The sequence below is a fragment of the Salvelinus fontinalis genome, chromosome 13, assembly GCF_029448725.1.
Source record: "Salvelinus fontinalis isolate EN_2023a chromosome 13, ASM2944872v1, whole genome shotgun sequence".
NCBI classification, from domain to species: domain Eukaryota; kingdom Metazoa; phylum Chordata; class Actinopteri; order Salmoniformes; family Salmonidae; genus Salvelinus; species Salvelinus fontinalis.
The window spans coordinates 51,089,066-51,112,066 of record NC_074677.1 but is presented as its reverse complement, the minus strand read 5'-3'; the positions used below and the strand labels follow the sequence as shown (position 1 = coordinate 51,112,066).

At 41.7% G+C, this 23,001-nt stretch overlaps 1 protein-coding gene across 1 annotated transcript in view; it reads right to left on the bottom strand.

Moving 5' to 3' along the window:
* Positions 1–11,166, bottom strand: part of LOC129868927 (leucine-rich repeat transmembrane protein FLRT1-like) — a 32,985-nt gene extending 21,819 nt beyond the window's left edge. The window contains exon 1 of the mRNA XM_055943272.1: positions 10,482–11,166. The gene's annotated coding sequence lies outside the window, so the exon portion shown is untranslated. The remainder of the gene's footprint in view (positions 1–10,481) is intronic.
* Between the last annotated feature and the right edge of the window lie 11,835 nt (positions 11,167–23,001).

Genomic DNA, 23,001 nt, shown 5'->3' with positions numbered 1-23,001 from the left:
ACTATAGCAGAGCTGAGCAATATGCAAAGAATGTCTTTAAAGGCCCAGTGCACTCAAAAACTGGATTTTTCTGTGTTTTATATATACAGTATTTACACACTATGAGGTTAGAACAATAGTGTGAAATTATGAAAATGATGATAATGCCCTTTTAGTGTAAGAGCTGTTTGAAAAGACTGCCTGACATTTCAGCCTGTTTTGGTGGTATGGAGTTTTGGCCTGCCCGGTGACATCACAGTTAATAGACCAATAAGAAAGAGAGTTACAACCTACTGGGCAAAAACTGGTTTAATCAATGTTGTTTCCACGTCATGTGACGTGTGAATCAATGTGGAAAACTGATAGCATTTGAAAAAAGTCATCAATGTAAGGGAATGTCATAATTTTTTCACCCAACTTTTAACTTAAATCCAAAGACATGGTGAAATGTTTTGTTGATTTCACCTTGAATTCACGTTAGTTGACAACTCAACCAAATGTAAATCAAAACTAGACCTTGAACTGACATATGTGCCCAGTGGGAAACCTCTCTGCCAATAACAGCTAGTTTGGGGGAGATACTCTGTCAACTTGCCCAATAAGAAACGGCTGCTTTCTTTTCCGTTGCAACACGTTTTTTCTCTGTTTTTGTATGACATGAACTAATGAATATGTCTGGTAAACGAGTTTGGTGCTGCTGCTTTGAAAGTGGTGCGCCACACCAGATTGAAAAGGTACTGGGGCAAATTCTGTCTCACCACACATTTTCCGGCGGCTCTGAACTGACGGAATCCAAGAAACCATTGTGCTACATTGCTCACCTGATTTAAGAGAATACAGAAAAATCTACTTTGTGATTGGATTAATGCTTCTTTCCCAGACACTTTATAACCAGGTACAGAGGAATAAATTATTCATCTACCATTTCCTTCGAAAGAAAACAAAAATACTTAGTAAATTAGTTTTATGAACACATCCTTTACGTTTTGACCTGTCGGAGTTGTAAACACACAGCATTTGATCTATATGTTTAACCCAAAAAGCTGTAGTTCCCTCAAGGAGTAGAGGAACTGGAAGCCTCACGGGAGAAGTCCATGATGCAACTCACAACATCAGAAAACCAACCAAGCCAAATTAGAGCAAACATGCCTGCTCGCCTGTCATTAATTCATGTTGATGATTAAAATAGCGGTCACAAAGAAATCCATCTGATAGGATGACTGGAAGGCATGCAAACTGTCTCACACTTCCACAAAGCCCTGACAAATCCTGCTCTCTCTCTCTCTCAATTCAATTCAATTCAATTCAATTCAATTGACTTTATTGACATGGTAGGTTCGTTATTACTTACATTGTCAAAGTATACATATCGAAAAATAAAAATCAAATATATATGTATATATATACAAAATATATATATATTTATATATAAATAAATGGTGGCTCTCTCTTCTCTCTCTCTCTCTCTCTCTCTCTCTCTCTCTCTCTCTCTCTCTCTCTCTCTCTCTCTCACAACAAGTCTTCCTCCCTCTCTATTCATTACTGTATCTACTCTCTCGTCCCTGTGTTTTCATCTTCAGCTTGATCCTGTCCGTCTACTTCATTTTCTTTCTATTTCTGCCTCCCTCTAATCTGCTACTGCATTGTGTGTGGCTTTAATATGAAGTGTTGGACAAGCACTGCCCGTAATAATCCCGGATTACACATAGCTATTGAATGCATGTGTTTACGTGTGCGTTTTATATGTGGAATCTCACGTAGATGTGTTTCCGGGCACAACTGTAAAGATGTGTAGGGGTGTTTATATGTGTGAGTGAAAGTGTGTGTGAGACCATGCATGGTCCTAATCTTGTACTATAATCTTGTCTGTGCCCGCTCTGTATTTGCGTAGCCATAATCTCATGTGTTTGCAAAGGCTGGCATCTGTACTTTCATAATCTGGTGGAGAGGTCTGTAACCCAGCCCTCCAGAAAGCCCAGAGTGATCAGATCAACGTTTTTTTTTTTTTAAACCTCCAGCCCCCTCACAAACATCAAACCAACCCAAATGTCATGTCCCATTTGGGGAAGAGGGCCCGAACATATCTCTGTGAATTTGAAATCAACAGTCTGTCAGAATTTTGATATGAAAACTTTGCCATGAAGTGTTGATGAAATATCAATATTAGAACCAGAAAGAGTCTGTGGAGACCTTTCCTTGACGATACCTTTACAGAGTTGTCTGCAGGTTTGATCAAAGAAACTTAACCATATTTTATGATCTGAAATAAAAGATCCCAGACATTTTCCATACATATAAAAAGCTTATTTCTTAAAATGTTTGAGCACAAATTTGTTTACATCCCTGTTAGTGAGCATTTCTCCTTTGCCAAGATAATCCATCCACCTGACAGGTGTGGCATATCAAGAAGCTGATTAAACAGCATGATCATTACACAGGGGCAGATTGTGCTGGAGACAGTAAAAGGCCACTCTAAAATGTGCAGTTTTGTCATACAACAACATTGGCATGCTGACTGTCCACCAGAGCTGTTGCCAAAAAATGTCATGTTAATTTCTCTACCATAAGCCGCCTCCAAAGTTGTTTTCCAGAATTTGGCAGTGCGTCCAACCGGCCTCACAACCAAGTGTAACCACGCCAGCCCAGGCCCTCCACATCTGACTTCTTCACCTGCTGGATCATCTGAGACCAGCCATCCGGACAGCTTATGAAACTGTGGGTGTGCACAACCAAAGAATTTCTGCACAAACTGTCAGAAACCATCTCAGGGAAGCTCATCTGCGTGCTCATCGTCCTCACCACAGTCTTGACCTGACTGCGGTTTGGTGTCGTAACCAACTTCAGTGGGCAAATTCTCACCTACTACGGTCACTGGAATGCTGGAGAAGTGTGCTTTTCACGGATGAATCCCGGTTTCATCTGTACTGGGCAGATATGGTCATGTGGGCTAGCAGTTTGCTTATGTCAATGTTGTGAACAGAGTGCCCCATGTTGGCGGTGGGGTAAAGGTATGGGCAGGCATAAGCTACGGACAACTAACACAATTGCATTTTAATCGATGGCAATTTGAATGCACAAAGATACCATGACGAGATCCTGAGGCCCATCATCGCGCAATTCATTCGCCGTCATCACCTCATGTTTCAGCATGATAATGCACGGCCCCATGTTGTAAGGATCTGTAGACAATTGCTGGAAGCTGAAAATGTCCCAGTTCTTCCATAGCCTGCATACTCACCAGACATGTCACCGATGATCATGTTTGGGATGCTCTGGTCACGCCAGATACTGACCGGTTTTCTGATCCACGCCCCAGTCCACGCCCCCACCCCAATCCATAGATTAGGACCTAATGAATGTACAGTATTTAAATTGACTGATTTCCTTATATGAACTGTAACTCAGTAACATATTAGAAATTGTTGGATGTTTTGTTTATATTTTTGCTCAGTGTAATTTCTAATCTTTAATAAAACATCTCATTGTGCTTTTCTTCTTGGTTTTTGTGTGAGTTTTTTAGTAAAGGTCTGATTCTGAATGTATTACAGTACCAGTCGAAAGTGTGGACACACCTACTCATTCAATGGTTTTTCTTGATGTGTACTATTTTCTACACCGTAGAATAATAGTGAAGACATCAAAACTGTGATATAACACATTTAGAATCATGTAGTAACCAAAAAAGTGTTAAACAAATAAAATATATTTGATATATTTGATATTCTTCAAAGTAGCCACCCGTTGCATTGAAGACAGCTTTGTACACTCTTGGCATTCTCTCAACCAGCTTCATGAGGTAGTCACCTGGAATGCATTTCAATTAACAGGTGTGCCTTGTTAAAAGTTAATTTGTGGAATTTCTTTCCTTCTTAATGCGTTTGAGCCAATCAGTTGTGTTGTGACAAGGACCTATTTGGTAAAAGACCAAGTCCATATTATGGCAAGAACAGCTCAACTAATCAAAGAGAAACGCCAGACCATCATTACTTTAAGACATCAAGGTCAGTTAATCCGGAAAATTTAAAGAACTGCAGTCGCAAAAACCATCAAGCGCTATTATGAAACTGGCTCTCATGAGGACCGCCACAGGAAAGGAAGACCCAGAGTTACCTCTGCTGCAGAGGATAAGTTCATTAGAGTTACCAGCCTAAGAAATTGCAGCCCAAATAAATGCTTCACAGAGTTCAAGTAACAGACACATCTCAACATCAACTGTTCAGAGGAGATTGCGTGAATCAGGCCTTCATGGTCGAATTGTTGCAAAGAAACCACTACTAAAGGACACCAATAAGAAAGAAGAGACTTTCTTCGGGAAGAAACATGAGCAATGGACATTAGACAGGTGGAAATCTGTCCTTTGGTCTGATGAGTCCAAAATGTTTGGTTCCAACCGCTGTGTCTTTGTGAGACACAGAGTAGGTGAACGGATGATCTCTGCATGTGCAGTTCCCACTGTAAAGCATGGAGGAGGAGTTGTTATGGTGTGGGGGTGCTTTGCTGGTGACACTGTTAGTGATTTATTTAGAATTCAAGGCACACTTAACCAGCATGGCTACCACAGCATTTTGCAGCGATACATCCCATCTGGTTTGCGCTTTGTGGGACTATCATTTGTTTTTAAACAGGACAATGACCCAAAACACACCTCCAGGCTGTTTAAGGGCTATTTGCCCAAGAAGGAGAGTGATGGAGTGCTGCATCAGATGACCTGACCTCCACAATCACCCGACCTCAACCCAAATGAGATGGTTTTGGATGAGTTGAAGCGCAGAGTGAAGGAAAAGCAGCCAACAAGTGCTCAGCATATGTGGGAACTCCTTCAAGACTGTTGGAAAAGCATTCCAGATGATGCTGGTTGAGAGAATTCCAAGAGTGTACAAAGCGGTCATCAAGGCAAAGGGTGGCTACTTTGAAGAATCTAAAATCTAAATATCTTTTGATTTGTTTAACACTTTTTTTTATTACTACATGATTCCATATGTGTTATTTCATAGTTCTGATGTCTTCACTATTATTCTACAATGTAGAAAATAGTAAAAATAAAGAAAAACCCTTGAAATAGTAGGTGTGTCCAAACTTTTGACTGGTTCTGTTTGTTGCTGTGTTATATCAAGAAATGCCTTCTCACTTTTTGTTTTCACTCAGGAGCATCTAAAATAGTATGCTATTATAAAGTATTTCTTCTTATTTGTATGCAAGTCTCAAAACACTTGAGGGTTTCAGAGTCAAAATGCCTTAAGTGCTGAATTACCATTTCAGGCCAACATGCACCACTGATATGCATTTAGGCTAATTATGGAAATATATTCTCACCTCCGCAGCAGCAATGATGGTTTGGTAATTGTTATCCACCGAAAACAAAACCCCACTCATTTTCATTGGCAACACTATTTCACTAAAGTCTTCTTAAAACCAGCGGAGAGGTTTGAAGAATTGTGACTGTAAGTGTGACACACCAATTAAAAATAAACAACCAACAGCAGGTTCTTTTTTTAATCCGACACTTAATCAAAAGTTATTGTGCATTCTTCAAAAGTCGGACTTTCCTGTACCAATTAACCAGGATGGCTGTGGAATAACCTAAAAAGAACTGTGCTGTTGGACTTCAAGGACCCGAGACACTACATGATGTGCAGAATGGTCGGTAGCGTGCTAAAGTGATCGGAGCACGTGTTCCTTGTGTAAATTGTTGAATTAAATGGGGTCAATGCTCTAAAGGACTAGACCAGGAGAGCAATGTACACTCTGTCAGGGCTTTAGGAGGAAGGGGACGCTCAGCTCAGCTAGTGTGGTCTTAATACCCTGACTGCATTATTAGCAGCAATTAGAGTACACTGAATCCTGTTCCTATAATCCAGTTTCTCAATATGGTGCAGCGTATTGACTGTGGGCTTTACGTAATATGTATATGTATGCTCCATTGAGTGTGTACGGTATGTGTGTGTGAGAAAAAGGGAGAGTGAGTGAAAGAGAGAGAGCTGAGTGTGAATTAGTCATGTTCTATATGTATGTCTCTGTGAGTTGGCAAATGTCTGCACTTGTGCTGGCATGTCCACTGTGCCCTACTGGCTGCCAGCTGTCACTGAGTGAGAGAGGAGGATGGAGGAGAAGAGAGGGATCGAGGGAGGGGTGTCAATGTGAGGACACAAACCCTAAGGCTCTCGTTCTCTCTTGCCTCTTATTTTTCCCTTCCTGATGACATAGGCAACATGGCTGCTCAAAGGCAGATACACCAGAGCCTGTCCTTTCCAATGGGAGTAAATTAATCATAGTGGGCAGAGCCAAGCACAAACTAGTGAGATCCTATTGGTGCATTCTAGCATTTATTTGAATATTTCCGTTAGGGAACACCTACTCTGTGAAGTGCACGTGTGCAATAACTAAATTCACCCTTGCACTCTTAAACAATGCACTTATAAAAAACTTTGCCAAAGGCTAATGCCTTTGCAGGCCACCCTGTTTGTTACAGATTCTAGTTTTGGAAACAGAAAACTGTATTGAGATCAAATCTTTCATCAATGAAAAAATGTGCAGAATGTCGGCCAAAATCCATCTTTCACCATCTTCTCCCGCTGCCAACCACTGTGCTTCATCTCCTCACCATACAATACTTGGTAGTGAGTGGAAACGCCAACCTGATGCTTCGGTTGGAGGGGGGGGGGGGGGGGGGGGGGCAAAGAATTGTTTGACAGAAAGTTGCAACTGCCTATTGCTAATGCTAACCATAGTGAAAAGGAAAGGGAAAGGGGGATACCTAGTCAACTGAATGCCTTTAACCCAACCCCTCTGAATCGGAGAGGTGCGGAGGGTTGCTTTAATCGACCTTCACGTCTTCAGCGCCCGGGGAACAGTGGGTTAACTGCTTTGCTCAGGGGCAGAACGACAGATTTGGACCTTTTCAGCTCGGGGATTCGATCCAGCAACCTTCCGGTAACTGGCCTATCGCTCTAACCACTACACTGAGTAGTAATTAGCATATCATAGTACTGGTAAATGCATATGCTAATGACAGCAATACTGAACATTGAGTAGTAATGTAATTAGCATATCATAGGACTGGTAAATGCATATGCTAATGACAACAATACTGAACATTGAGTAGTAATGTAATTAGCATATCATAGGACTGGTAAATGCATATGCTAATGACAACAATACTGAACATTGAGTAGTAATGTAATTAGGGTGGCTGGTAAATGCATATGCTGATTATACTGTACGTTCATGTTTGCAGAGGCCCTCAGTAAAGATAATAACAATATACTATCATTATGCACACATTTTCATCACTGTGTTTGCAGAGGAAGTACATGTTCAACCTCTCTCCGTTAATGTGCCCATGCCATATTCAAAGGACTTCACTGAGTAATAAGGATAAACTGCCCAAGAATACATTTGGCTTCGTTCTCTGTATAAATAGAAAAGCCCAGGATTCTTAAAAAAAGGTTTTTCCTCAAATGACACCAGGAAAACATCCCAGTTAAAAATGGGATGAATTTACACTGAACAAAAAATATAAAACACAACATGCAACAATATCAAAATTACAGTTCATAAGGAAATCAGTCAATTGAAATACATTCACTAGACCCTAATCTATGGATTTTATATGACTGAGAATACAGATATGCATCTGTTGGTCACAGATACCTTTTAAAATAAGGTAGGGGCGTGGATCAGAAAACCAGTCAGTATCTGGTGTGACCACCATTTCCCTCATGCAGCGCGACACATCTCCTTTACATTGAGTTGGTCAGGCTGTTGTTTGTGCCCTTTGGAATGTTGTCCCACTCCTCTTCAATGGCTGTGAGAAGTTGCTGGATATCGGCGGGAACTGGAACACGCTGTCGTACACATCGATCCAGAGCATCCCAAACATGCTCAATGGGTGACATGTCTAGTGAGTATGCAGGCCATGGAAGAAGTGGGACATTTTCAGATTCCAGAAATTATATACAGATCCTTGCGGCATGGGGCCGTATATTATCATGCTGAAACATGAGGAGATGGTGGCGGATGAATGGCATGACAATGGGCCTCAGGATCTTGTCACAATATCTATGTGCATTCAAAATAGGCCATTGATGAAATTAAATTGTGTTCGTGGTCCGTAGCTTATACCTGCCCATATCATAACCCCACCGCCACCATGGTGCACGCTGTTCACAACGCTGACATCAGCAAACCGCTAGCCCACGTGCTGTTTGCCATCTCCCAGGTACAGTTGAAACTGGGATTCATCCGTGAAGAGCACACTTCTCCAGCGTGCCAGTAGTCATCGAAGGTGAGCATTTGCCCACTGAAGTCGGATGGACGCCTAACTGCAGTCAGGTCAAGACCATGGTGAGGATGATGAGCACGCAGATGAGCTTTCCTGGGACGGTTTCTGACAGTTAGTGCAGAAATTCTTTGGTTGTGCAAACCCACAGTTTCATCAGCTGGTCTCAGATCATCCCGCAAGTGAAAAAAACGGACGTGGAGGTCCTGGGCTGGCGTGGTTACATGTGGTCTGCAGTTGTGAGGCTGGTTGGACGTACTGCCAAATTCTCTCCAACGATGTTGGCTTATAGTAAAGAAATGAATATTCAATTCTCTGGCAACCGCTCTGAATGACATTCCTGCAGTCAGCATGCTTATTGCACACCCCCTCAAAACTTGAGACATCTGTGGCATTGTGTTGTGTGACAAAACTGCACATTTTAGAGTGGCACAAGGTGAACATTTGAGAGAAATAAGCTTTTTGTGCGTATGTCTTGGATCTTTTATCTCAGCTCACGATACATGGGACCAACACAGTTGCGTTTATATTTTTGCTCAGTGCATATTCAGAGCCAGAGAGTTAAGCAAGGTATGTATTTGCATGAAGAAATCAAGACCCACTCCCAAATGATTCATTCGTTCCTGCGTGCCTCCAACCAGATCCTTGTATACTCCATTTAGGTAAGGAAGGAAGAAAAGAGTGTGATTGATCACTCATAATGGTGCCTGCTGTTCTGCCCCTCAATGGATGAGGCGCTATACTTCTGTCTTAAGTCATTGTCAATACCTGGGGAATTTTTCTCTGACTTTAAGACCATCCTCCAACAGCCATAAATGATGCATGTGCCCATCGACAGAGAAAAAGACAGAGGTAAAGAGAGAGAGGAAAGACGAAAGGAGGTAGAGCAAATTAGAAAGAGGGAAATGGAGAGGGTTAGGCTGATGGGTCCAGCAGAGAGAGGGGGCTCAGGGGGGAACTCAGCCTCTAAAAGGATAGATAAATCATTACACTGCAACTCTAATACATCTACAGGCATTTAGAGCTGCTCTGTTGTGATGGAAAACCTAAGAAGCGCCTAAGCTCGCGCCACATGCGACGTAAAAATGTCAAGGAAAAGCAATCTCACAAAGAATGAGTTCCTCGTTGGGCTGTATCCCTGTTTTCTAAAGCTAAACCGGTGGAGTCAGTGTCAGTCAATCTCCCCAATGTGTTGTGCCAAGTCGAGGAAATAGCACAAATGTCTGATTAAGGGGTGGGACTGACTGAGCAGATGAGATATTGTGTGAGGCTGAAATATATAGAGACGGTAATCTTTAAACCGCAAGTGAGCCTAGGGAATCCATCGGATAGGCCTAGTCGCCAAGAGCTTATTGGTATTTGTCATAATTTATACATTGATATTTTAGTTAGTTGGTTTAGTCAGGTAATTGTTTATAGGTATATTTGGGGTTTTGCTGGCCAGAACATGTATAAGTGGGATATTGTAAAGGTACTTTGTGGGCAGACCCACTTCATTGAGCCTTTCAACCTTTACTGGCACCCTAGTATTGCCCACCCAAAGGGCCTGATATCACACCTGTCATAAAGGGGAGAATGCCAGAAAAAGACAATACAGCAGTATCACTGAAAATTAGTGCCACAACCAAATACATTTTATCCATAGGCTATAGCACCCTGGTTGACTGTCTTATCTGCTAATGTTCTGCATTTATAGCGACACGCACACTGGCTCACGCACGCAAACACAAACACACAAGCAGAATGTGTCACGCACAGGTAACTTACACGGGAAGTAACCACTCTCCCAACCTGTTAGCTCTCCCATTAGCACCTGAATAGGCTAAATGCACGAAATGTAGCCTAATTCCAACGTTCTATAGGCAATTCAAGTGTGCCTAAATGTGCTATTGAAAGTGCATCCATCAATTGGTCCTCTGGTAGGCTATGTTCCTTTAGTATGCTATTCATATGAAAGAATCGCTTGATTTTGGGGAAATGCAAAACCGAGAAGCTAACCACATTTACAACCGTATCGATTTTTTTTACCTTCCACATTATTTTTTTGTGGATGTTTACCTTCCAGACAAGTTTTGTGCATTTAGTAGGCGTACTTTAGACAACACTGTAGTTTTGACTTGTTAGACCATCTGCACGCAAGCCTCACCCAAACTAATCCACAATTAAGTACCAAGCTAGGCTACTGACAATCCTCCCCTGGCAAAACGATCAACATTCACCTTACCTCTATGCTGTCCTTTGCTCCGCTTTCTTTCTTCCGAGCCTGATAAAAGGCGCCACTTGGAGCATTGTTCTGGCAATTTGCAGGTTCCTCCCTGTGCCTTCCAGAAGCAGACGAAAATACAATATCGCCCTTGCTGAATTGTAGTTCCAAATTAAAGTCGCCAGCGCAATTTGAATGCGTGGATCAGTCACTCACTCAGCATCATTATAATAATGTGCTGCCAAGGCTATCTCCCTCTCTCTCAGCAGCCTACCCCCCTCTGCCTTTTTCAATATCCTCACGCTGCGACATAGCTAGTCTACAGTAAATGTGCAATTAACCCGAAATAAATTAAATATGCCGACAGCTGGACCGCTGACGAACTTGTGCGTTAGGTTATAATAATTTGTGATTCCTCCTTTTCCTTCTTGACTGCCTATGTTATGTTCTCATCATCCTCTATTTTTCGAAGGAATAAATTGCACTGAAACGTGATTTATTTCCCCAAATTGCTCGTCATCTCTCTGCGCTGACGCTTGCTGGTAAGCGTTTCGGGGATGTAGAGGACAGAGAGAGAGAATAGGAGGGGAAGTGGTGCTGAAGGAAAGCAAAAGCGGCTCTGCTGTCGCGAGGAGAAGGGGACTCGAAAGAGAGAGGTGACTTCTCAGCATGCCTTCGAGGGAGAGTGAAGAGTGCTTTTGACAAAGCCCATGTTCTGTGCCTGAAAACAGATGTGACCTCGCTCTATCGCACACACACTCGAAAAGACATGCAAAATGTTGTGAATCATATCCATGTCTCTAATTTTTTTTCCATAGACGCAGATGAATAAAGCGCAAGGCTAGCACTAACCTCTGGCCCACACGCGTTTGTACTTGAGTAAAGTTTGCATCTGCTATTTTCAGAAGGAAATTACAAAAAAAATAAAAAATAAAAGCTAAAAACATGCACACCATAATATCTTGTTATGTCTAACCACAACAATGGCTTATTTTTCTTTGATAATAAAGCACAAACTTCACATTGTAAACTAGCTTTCACATGTCTAGAGAGGAAGGAAGAAAGGAAAGGTGCAGTTTGAGAGCATTGGAACAGAACAGGTCCCTTGTGGATGATGAATGTGGATGATAGATTCACCACCATGGCGGTGTCAGAGCTTGAAAATGGTGTTTTCGAGGTTAATAGAGAGGTTGGACATATTTTGCAGTCCCCTGATTGGGTTGGACCTCAGAACACCGAAGACTCTGTTTGGCTCACCAGGTGGGCTGAGCTTTCGAGTAAAGTGTATGTTGTGAACCCCACAGGTGGCAGCATGCTCACACAGCAATTTTATTGAATTTCTTTGCAGTTGAGTGAACGCTTCAATACCTGATACATTACCAGCGGTAGATGTGGGCCATGTTTTTATTCGCACTGCTATCAGAATCCTATTCCCTATCCCATTAGACCCTATAGGATTCTTGCAATCCTATAGAATTTGTGTCACCTCTATCAGAATCCCATTGAACTACTTTTTTCCTATTGTAAATCAAAGGTAATCCGATTGAATAACTGGACACAGACATTTTATGAGACTTCTGTTTCCACAAATCTAGGATAAAGACAGTATCACCAAGATAAGGTTGGTCGACAATTCTCTGTGCTACACCAAACAGAACCTGTCAGTACTCCCAGTAATGATACCAAACATATTTAGTTAAATCACATTATCTGGTGTAAAAATCTGTACCTAGGTTCAACATAATTGTGACTTTGTTGTTGTGGTATCTATTGACGACCATCCAGCCCAGACAGTGTGACTGCATGTTCCTGCTTTCAACTTGAGACGGGGCAGTTTTGATGCAATTTGTCTGGAAAAAAGATACATAGCGTTCCTAAAATATCCTTAGAGCATATTGCATACTGTTACTGCTGGAGTCTATGACTAATTTCCTGTAATAGAACGTCATCAGATATATTCATGAATAATTACAGCGCTGACCATTATTATGCAACATTGAAATGCAAGAATTCAATTTACAGATGAAATATTCAGAATGAGAAGAGATAAACACACATGACAAGATTAACACATTACACTCAATATTACACACACACAGTTTAAGCGATTTAATATGCATATAATTACAGTTAGTAGGATTGAAGGCTCTGGTTGTTACATACAATTGAAACGAAGTATGAGGATCTTGGTTTTAACATGGTTTTAACCCTTTATGGCATAGTAGAGTCACAATGGGACACTGTATAAGTTTTCCTCCATTACAAAGCTTTGAAAATATGTTTGTGTTGGCTGTTGTAACCCAGAGGGGTACACGTAATTTACAATGCTTCACTTGATGTCCATCTACGTTACAAGTCAAATGTAACCCATGCCATATTTTCCCATAGCATTTGAATGATTAACAGTATATATGCTGCAAGCACTTACTGTTAGCTATGTCATAGGCCTGCCTAGTATGTAGTCCAATGGGGAGACATTCAGATACATCAGCCTGTTTGCCTGAGTGATTATATAAATGCATTTGTCTCTTCTCCCTCTTTCTTTCTCTCACTGTTTGCTTGTTTCTCTCTGCAGTGGGAATGCATAGGGGAGGAAAAGAGAGAGGAAAAGAAAAGATTCGCTGTGGCACCATTTTTTTCTCCCTCCTGTTATGTCAGAACTTAAAGAGTGGACTTGACAATGCAAGCAATTAAGCTGAGAGCGGTAGCAGCAGCTGCAGAGGGAGGAGGAAAAGATGGATGGAAGAACGGAGGCTAGGACTTATAAATATTATATCACAGGAACATTTTGGTAATAGTCTCAATGGGCATGTAGAAAAGGGAGAGAAAGAACGAGAGAGACAGACACACACACACACAGAGAGAGGGAGAGAGAAATTGACACAAGGGCTCAAACAACAAGCCCCAATATAATTGTCTTACGTAAAGTTAAGTTTAAATAAAGACAGTTTCATGGTTTAGCTATGCTTTTCTTATTCATTTCTGAAACAGTACATGTAAATGCTAAATCTGCACACTGTTGAGTACATTCAGACCCTCAGTTCATGCTGTGAGATGGCCTTCCATGTCCAGGGTAATAGCAGCATCTTATTTCATCATCTTCCTCTCTCCCTCTTACTCAGTCTGTACTTTTGCCCTCTGTCTCTGTCTTCATCGCTCCTTTCATTCATTTAAACCATTTTTTACCACTTGTCAGTATTGCTGTGACAGAGTGAAGGGGGAAAGAGAGGTGCCACCAGAGACAGATACATCTCCATCCTCTCCATAATTAACTTGGTTTCAGTGGCTATCCTTTAGGCCTCGCCGTTTCCATAGCTACCCCATCCCCAATTTTTTTCATCTGTGTGTCTGACTGTGTATGTGCTTGGATACTCCCTCCCTGTCTCTATCCCCCCCCCCCCCCCCCCCCCTCTATTTTGATTCCTGTCACACAGACACACACACACACACACACACACACAGACAGACAGAAAACTCACTTGCACGTACACACCAACACACTTGTAGTCCGCCAATCATTTTAATAAGGATTCAGAACACATCAAACCCAAGCCTAGTCTTTGGACTCATGTAGGTTTGAATCTCTGCAAAGCTCCAATAGGTCAACGTCTACCTCAGCCTATTATACACTGGGTCGTGTTTGTCTGCACACGGGCTTTTGAACTATACTAGAGCATAACTTCAAAGTAAAATACAAATTATCATGATAGTATTATTGTCCATGGATGTTATTTGTTTGTACGAATCTGTGTATATAATCTCACTATCTTCTCTCTGGTGTCTAGGTTACATAATGTTGTGTATTTCCATACAAAGGGTCCATAGTGGCCACGGTGGCTATGCAAAAAAATGACATCAAAAGGACGACGCTAGATAAAGGATGATGTCAGTCCATTTTTATTTCCATCTCTTTCATGTACCCCACTCTACATCTCATCTGGGGTTTTGTTAAAGGAAGTGTTCACCGGGGGGTGGAGGGTTACAGAGGCTGGGAATCCAATCAGAGCACCAGATACACAGCTGTTGAACTAGTCGCTGATTGGCTGGCAAAGGTACAGCAATTATGTGGATGGCTAGATTGGGAAGTAAACCAGGGGGTCTTGATTACTGTAACACCCTTCCTCCCTGTCAAGGGACCTTTAATGACCACAGTTAGGACATCTGAATGACATTTCTAAAGGACATGCTGTAAAGCCAGTAGGGCTGATGATAGTGAGTATCAAACTCTGCATGAATAGTGTATATTAAAGCTAGTGTGGTCAATGATGCATGTGCTACACTACATGACCAAAAGTATGTGGACACCTGCTCGTCAAACATCTCATTCCAAAATGATGGGTATTAATATGGACTTGGTCCCTCTTTTGCTGCTATAACAGCCTCCACTCTTCTGGGGGAGGCTTTCCACTAGATACTGGAACATTGCTACAGGATTGCTTCCATTCAGCCACAAGAGCTTTAGTGTATGGACCTCGCTTTGTACACAGGGGTATTGTCATGCTGAAACAGGAAAGGGCCTTCCCCAAACTGTTGCAACAACGTTGGAAGCACAGAATTGTCCAGAATGTCATTGCTGTAGAGTTAAGATTTACATTCACTGGAACTAAGGGGCCGAGCTCAAACCATGAAAAAAACAATCCTTCTATTCCTTCTCCACCAAACTTTACAGTTGGCACTATACATTGGGGCAGGTAGTGTTCTCCTGGCATCCTCCAAAACCCAGATTCGTCCGTCGGACTGCCAGATGGTGGCAAGCTTTACACCACTCCAGCCGACACTTGGCATTGCGCATGGTGATCTTAAGCTTGTGTGTGGCTGCTCAGCCACGGAAACCCATTTCATGAAGCTCCCAACGAACAGTTCTTGTGCTGGCATTTCTTCCAAAGGAAATTCGGAACTCGGTAGTGAGTGTTGCAACCATTGTTGCTCCTAGATGTTTCCACTTCACAATAGCAGCACTTACACTTGAACGGGGCAGCTCTAGCAGGGTAGAAATATGCACAACTGACTTGTTGGAAAGGTGGCATCCTATGACGGTGTCACGTTGAAAGCCAGTAAGCTCTTTAATAAGGCCATTCTACTGCCAATGTTTGTCTATGGAGATTGCATGGCGGTGTGCTCGATTTTATGCACCTGGTCAGCAACGGGTGTGGCTGAAATACCTGAATCCACTAATTTGAAGGGTGTACAGATATAGTGTATCTGTACTTTTATTTATGTCACAGTTACTGTGTGGCTCGCTCTGCTCTCTCCCCTCTTCATTTTATTCTGTTCCTTTAGCATGCGTACTGGTAGGTTCTACACATGGCTTTGCCTGAGGTGCAAGGATGATGGTGTGTCTGATATGGTAAACCCAGGTGCCTGGCTATATAAATGTGCATTAGCAATGAATGAACACATATCTTGGGAGTAGACAAGCTTTCAACAACCGCTCTATTTGCACCTGTGGGTTTTATGTGTGTGGGTTTACAGTATTTGTAGGTTTGAAAGAGAGCGAGACAGAGCATGTGTGATGCATCTGTGCAGCAGCGACTTCTTTTGTGTAATTTATGGGTGTAACGCAACGCTGTGTAAGTATTAATTAATAGCGGAGTGTTGACTCAGTACTCTTTGGGGTGTTGTGTGTGTGTGCATTGTGGGGGGGGGGGGGGCTGTTAAGTGCCATGCTGTGTGCTAATCAATAAAATAAAATGTTATTGGTCGCGTACACGTTTATACCAGTAATAAATCTGCGCTGCTAATTCCTACTCATCAAAACCCATCACTCTCCTCCTCCTCCACCACCTCCCTCGCTTCTGCCTCTCATTGACCTTCTCACTTATATTTATCTTAGCCTGTCAACTTAGTTTTGCCAATAGAGCAACAAACCATGTCCAAAAAAATATTGAGAAATTCCTCTAGACAAAGTATGTTCTCCACTTCGTCATGTCGAAACTCTCATTTGGTAAATTGGTGAAGGAAAGCTACGTTTATTGGACTTGCCTTACATCCTGGCATGTTTGGCTACTGCAGAGATACTGTTGCAATGGCAGATGCATTTCTATTTATTTTGCTGCGGGGAGTTTGTCTTTGGAACCCAGTGGTGGGAATAGTGAACACTGGCATGGTGGTGGTGCTCTGCAGTGTGCCAGTAAGATAGTGAGTCAACTACTTGAAGAGGCATCCAAGAGCATGCTGCTCTTTTTCAGGAGTGATATCTGGGAGGCAGTGCCTAGGCGATTTGGCACTGCAGGCTTTTTGAATACAGTACGTTGACCTTATTTGTGTCTATGTTTGCGATGGTCATTGTCAGTAACTGTGACCATATGTTTCAAAGCGAGCTCTGTTTCAGTTCCTGACGTTACTGTGGCCAATTGTATAGATTTCTGTTTCCATTTGTGACTCAGACTCTTGTTGTGCCTCCGAGGTTTCGTAATTAAGTCACATTTACAGATAGTACGGGCTTTCTAGTTAGACGTCTTACTAAAAGCCCATGCACATTCCATTCTGCCCATATATCTAAGCAAGCAAACTCACTGACGGAGACTGTATGAGGATTCTCTGTTCAGAGGGGAAAAGATCAGCATTTGAACTGACGTTTCTATTGATGGAACATGTACTTTATCAACATCACGCGTTTCAGTAATGCCTTGATGGTTACTGGTCATGTACCTGGAGACGGAGTGAAAAGTACAGCATCCCTACATCCCTCGCTCTCTTTCTCATGTCCTCCTGGGTTTTGCTGAGAGCAGACAAGCATAGAACCTTGGTGTTAATTATTGAGGGACAGAGAGAGAGGAGAGCATTTCCAAGGGATACAGTATGCCTGATGAAGCGAGAGACAGGGGATGGGAATGAAAGGTAGAGTGGGAGGAAAGAGAGCTAGTCTGTGAGAGAGACAGAGTGAAGTTGTGATAAAACATCAGGGAAAGTCAGCAAGACATGTTGGCACCAACAGCCAAACTATTCAGACAATAGCAATGTAGAAAATATGTATAATATATATATATATATATGCCTGATGTGTGTATATATATATATATATATATATATATATATACATATACATCAGGCATATATATATATATATATATATATATATATATATATATATATATATACATACATACATATGCCTGATGTGTATATATATATATATATATATATATATATATATATATATATATATATATATATATATATATATACATACATACATACATATGCCTGATGTATATATATATATATATATATATATATATATACATCAGGCATATATATATATATATATATTATACATATTTTCTACATTGCTATTGTCTGAATAGTTTGGCTGTTGGTGCCAACATGTCTTGCTGACTTTCCCTGATGTTTTATCACAACTTCACAACTATATTTATATATATATGCCTGATGTATATATATATATATATACAGTGGGGAGAACAAGTATTTGATACACTGCCAATTTTGCAGGTTTTCCTGCTTACAAAGCATGTAGAGGTCAGTAATTTTTATCATAGGTACACTTCAACTGTGAGAGACGGTTCTAAAACAAAAATCCAGAAAATCACATTGTATGATTTTTAAGTAATTCATTTGCATTTTATTGCCTGACATAAGTATTTGATCACCTACCAACCAGTAAGAATTCCGGCTCTCACAGACCTGTTAGTTTTTCTTTAAGAAGCCCTCCTGTTCTCCACTCATTACCTGTATTAACTGCACCTGTTTGAACTCGTTACCTGAATAAAAGACACCTGTCCACACACTCAATCAAACAGACTCCAACCTCTCCACAATGGCCAAGACCAGAGAGCTGTGTAGGGACATCAGGGATAAATTTGTAGACCTGCACAAGGCTGGGATGGGCTACAGGACAATAGGCAAGCAGCTTGGTGAGAAGGCAACAACTGTTGGCCCAATTATTAGAAAATGGAAGAAGTTGAAGATGACGGTCAATCACCCTCGGTCTGGGGCTCCATGCAAGATCTCACCTCGTGGGGCATCAATGATCATGAGGAAGGTGAGGGATCAGCCCAGAACTACACGGCAGGACCTGGTCAATGACCTGAAGAGAGCTGGGACCAGTCTCAAAGAAAACCATTAGTAACACACTACGCCGTCATGGATTAAAATCCTGCAGCGCACGCAAGGTCCCCCTGCTCAAGCCAGCGCATGTCCAGGCCAGTCTGAAGTTTGCCAATGACCATCTGGATGATCCAGAGGAGGAATGGGAGAAGGTCATGTGGTCTGATGAGACAAAAATAGAGCTTTTTGGTCTAAACTCCACTTGCTGTGTTTGGAGGAAGAAGAAGGATGAGTACAACCCCAAGAACACCATCCCAACCGTGAAGCATGGAGGTGGAAACATCATTCTTTGGGGATGCTTTTCTGAAAAGGGGAAGGACGACTGCACCGTATTGAGGGGAGGATGGATGGGGCCATGTATCGCAAGATCTTGAGCATTGAAGATGGGTCGTGGCTGGGTCTTCCAGCATGACAACGACCCAAAACACACAGCCAGGGCAACTAAGGAGTGGCTCCGTAAGAAGCATCTCAAGGTCCTGGAGTGGCCTAGCCAGTCTCCAGACCTGAACCCAATAGAAAATCTTTGGAGGGAGCTGAAAGTCCGTATTGCCCAGCGACAGCCCCGAAACCTGAAGGATCTGGAGAAGGTCTGTATGGAGGAGTGGGCCAAAATCCCTGCTGCAGTGTGTGCAAACCTGGTCAAGAACTACAGGAAACGTATGATCTCTGTAATTGCGAACAAAGGTTTCTGTAACAAATATTAAGTTCTGCTTTTTTGATGTATCAAATACTTATGTCATGCAATAAAATACAAATGAAGTACATAAAAATCATACAATGTGATTTTCTGGATTTTTGTTTTAGATTCCGTCTCTCATAGTTGAAGTGTACCTATGATAAAAATGACAGACCTCTATATGCTTAGTAAGTAGGAAAACCTGCAAAATCGGCAGTGTATCAAATACTTCTTCTCCCCACTGTATGTGTGTGTGCCAGGTTTATAAATAAGGTCTCACAACTGGTTGCAGGCTCCGGGCCTTGTTGGCTACTTTAGTGCTTGGCCTATTTGCACCTGCTAATGAGCCTGTGTGTATGGGTTTATATGTGTGTGTGTGTGTGTGTGTGTGTGTGTGTGTGTGTGTGTGTGTGTGTGTGTGTGTGTGTGTGTGTGTGTGTGTGTGTGTGTGTGTGTGTGTGTGTGCGTATGTGAATCGGAGGTGTAGGATGTGTGGGACACAGAGAAGCCCATGATCCCCAAGGCCACCGCTGCTCTCGCACTGACTTACTGAGTGCCACACTGCACAGCCCCTCAATCAACTCTACCATGTCTGCTCTCTCTTCCTTTCTCTCCCTCCATCCTCTACACCCCACAGGTCTCTTGCTCGCTGTTTCCCCCTTGATAATCTCTCTCTTACATTTTATAAACTTTTTTTTACATGACCAATTGTATTTGTCGCTCTCGTCCAGTTTTATTGTCTTTCTTCTTGTTCTTACTGCAGTGGTGATTTTTCCTCATCCTTGCCATGTTTATACCACTGTGTTTTTGTTCACGTACACTGAAAAAAATGAAGGTTCTTAAAATGACTCTTTCTCAACTCTTAAGGTTCCTTGGAGAACTCTTGCCCGATAAATAACTTTTGAGTTAAGTGTGGGGTTCTTGACGTGGCATCTACGGTTCTTCAGACTTCTAAAAGGTTCTTGAAATTTGTGGAAGCCTGCAAATGTGTCCCTTTCATAGCACACAGCAAATTGGCCAGTGTTAACTAGTGTTGATTTTTCAGTGAAACATTTCTAGCATTGATTCAGTAGTTAAATTAACACTGTGGTGTAAAAGAACCCCAGTGTTGAATATCCTCACTCTGGCTGGATAGTAATTAGACATCACTTTGCAAGCCAGCATAATGTGACTTGCAGGCCTGGTGTGGCCTGTTAAACTGAGTTCCATGCCACTGTATTAAGGTAAAACTAGGCCCTTAAATGAAGGCTTTATTAAATATGTATAGTGCTGTCTTTAGTGATGGGAAGTTCAACTATTTTTACTGACTTGGATCTTTCCAACTCGTTCAGTCAAAATAACAAATTATTTATAAAAGTGTGCATCAAACAATACACTTTTGTGATTGCTAGGCATACAAATAAGATTAGTTCTTGATACCTTTGAAACAAGGTCTATTTGCGGCCGCAGCCGGACTAGATTGTGAACAATTTTTGTCAGAATGCAATTGCTTGACTGCGGTGAGGGAGATTAGCACAATATCGTTTGCGAACTGCAGCAGCCCCGCAAAACGAATGATTCGTTATGGAGTTCGAGCTTGTTAAACAGAGTCAGCCTATAGGTTTTTGTTCCACAAAGCTTTGTCCATCGATAACATTAAATAATCAATGAATTGCATTAATTCTTGCACCATGCGATCAATTAATGTATATGATCATATATTTTTTATTCTCTATGCTGCCTGCATGATCCATTTTTCCTTCCTTATATATGTTAGTCTGGAGCTGCTGAGCCAGAGGAGTGAGTGTTAATCCTACTGTATTGTCACGCCCTGACCTTAGATATCTCTGTTTTTCTATATATTTTGGTCAAGTCAGGGTGTGACTAGGGTGGGTATGCTAGTTTTTGTATGTCTAGGGTTTTTGTATGTCTAGGGTTTTTGTATGTCTAGGGTTTTTGTATGTCTATGTTGGCCTAATATGGTTCCCAATCAGAGACAGCTGTTTATCGTTGTCTCTGATTGGGGATCATATTTAGGTAGCCATTTTCCTTGTTTGTGTTGTGGGATCTTGTCTATGTATAGTTGCCTTAGTGCACATCAGTAGCGACACGTTCGTTTGGTTGATTGTTGTTTTGTTAGGTGATTTTCAGTTTATTAAAATTATGTGGAACTCTACTCACGCTGCGCCTTGCTGTCATTATCATTATGACGAACGTGACATTTATTCATTGCGACCAGCATGTCAAACGAAAATGACTTAAATTAATGAGTCACTTGAAAACAAAAACATGAGTCTCAGGTGAATAAAAAGAGTTGTGAATCGTTCGCAAACTGCACATTATTAATTGTCTTAATTTTAATGACAACGTGTTCACTTAGGATCTCACTTCTGAAGGCTGCTGGACTAAAAATGAATGAACGCAACAACCATCTCTCTGTCACTAGCAAACACGGTCATGGGTGGTACTGGTAACACTAAAATAGACTCGAAAGGCACCCTGGGAAACATGCAAGTAACATGCTGACCAAACTACACACGTAAGTTGTTTGTTCACCCACACCAGGTTGAAACACACAGGTTGAACCAATTATATTAATTTGGGTTCCGGTCAAAAAGCATGAAACATTTATAGCAATTTAGCTGGCTAGCTAATTTGTCCTGGGTTGTTATTTCACCTGAAATGCACAAGGTCCTCTACTCCGACAATTAATCCAGAGATAAAACAGTAAACCGAATTCTCCTCCTTCCTTCAGGCTTCTTTTTCTTCTTTGGACTTTATATGGCGGTTGGCAACCAACTTTACAGCATTACTACAACTGACCGGAGTGTGGACCTGAGTTCATCTTTCAATCACCCACGTGGGTATATGCTCCTAAAAACCAATGATGAGATGGGAGAGGCCGGACTTGCAGCGGCGTTGAGCGCCACAAATAAAACCAATTGCTATTTTAGCGCCTGGCCACGCAGACAGACGCTCGCAGTATGGCTGCAACGATTGAATAATGTGAATGTGTACATTTATTTTGCAATGCAACACGAGTGGTGTGGTCAGCGTGTAAGGCTTAAACAGCAGGGCTATTCAAATCCGGTCCTGGACGGCCGAAACATTTCTAGTTTGGGATTTTCTTATGATTCCTTAAAGAACCATCCCATTCATGGTTGGTTCTTCAGAGACCCTAAAATGGTTTCCCTATGACATAGCTCTCAATAATCCTCTCTTTCATTACTGATTGAGCATGCTCAAGCCCTTTGGTTCCTGCCTGATTATATCAAACTATGATTCTACCTGCAGGCCAGCAAAGGCTGCAAGCCATCAATTGCACCCCCCCAAAAAATGTGCCTGGCCAATCACAGTAAAAAGAAACACATCATAAATGTTACACTTTAAAAAAAAACATTTATTTCACCTTTATTTAACCAGGTAGGCCAGTTGAGAACAAGTTATAATTTAGAACTGCGACCTGGCCAAGATAAAGCAAAGCAGTGCTACACAAACAATAACACAGAGTTACACATGGAATAAACAAACGTACAGTCGATAACACAATAGAAAAACATCTATATACAGTGTGTGCAAATGAGGTAAAATAAGGGAGGTAAGACAACAAATAGGCCGTAGTAGCAAAGTAATTACAATTTAGCAATTAAACACTGGAGTAATAGATGTGCAGAAGATGAATGTGCAAGTAGGGATACTGGGGTGCAAAGGAGCAAAAAAATAAAAAAATACAATATGGGGATGAGGTAGTTGGATGGGCTATTTACAGATGGGCTATGTACAGGTGCAATGATCTGTGAGCTGCTCTGACAGCTG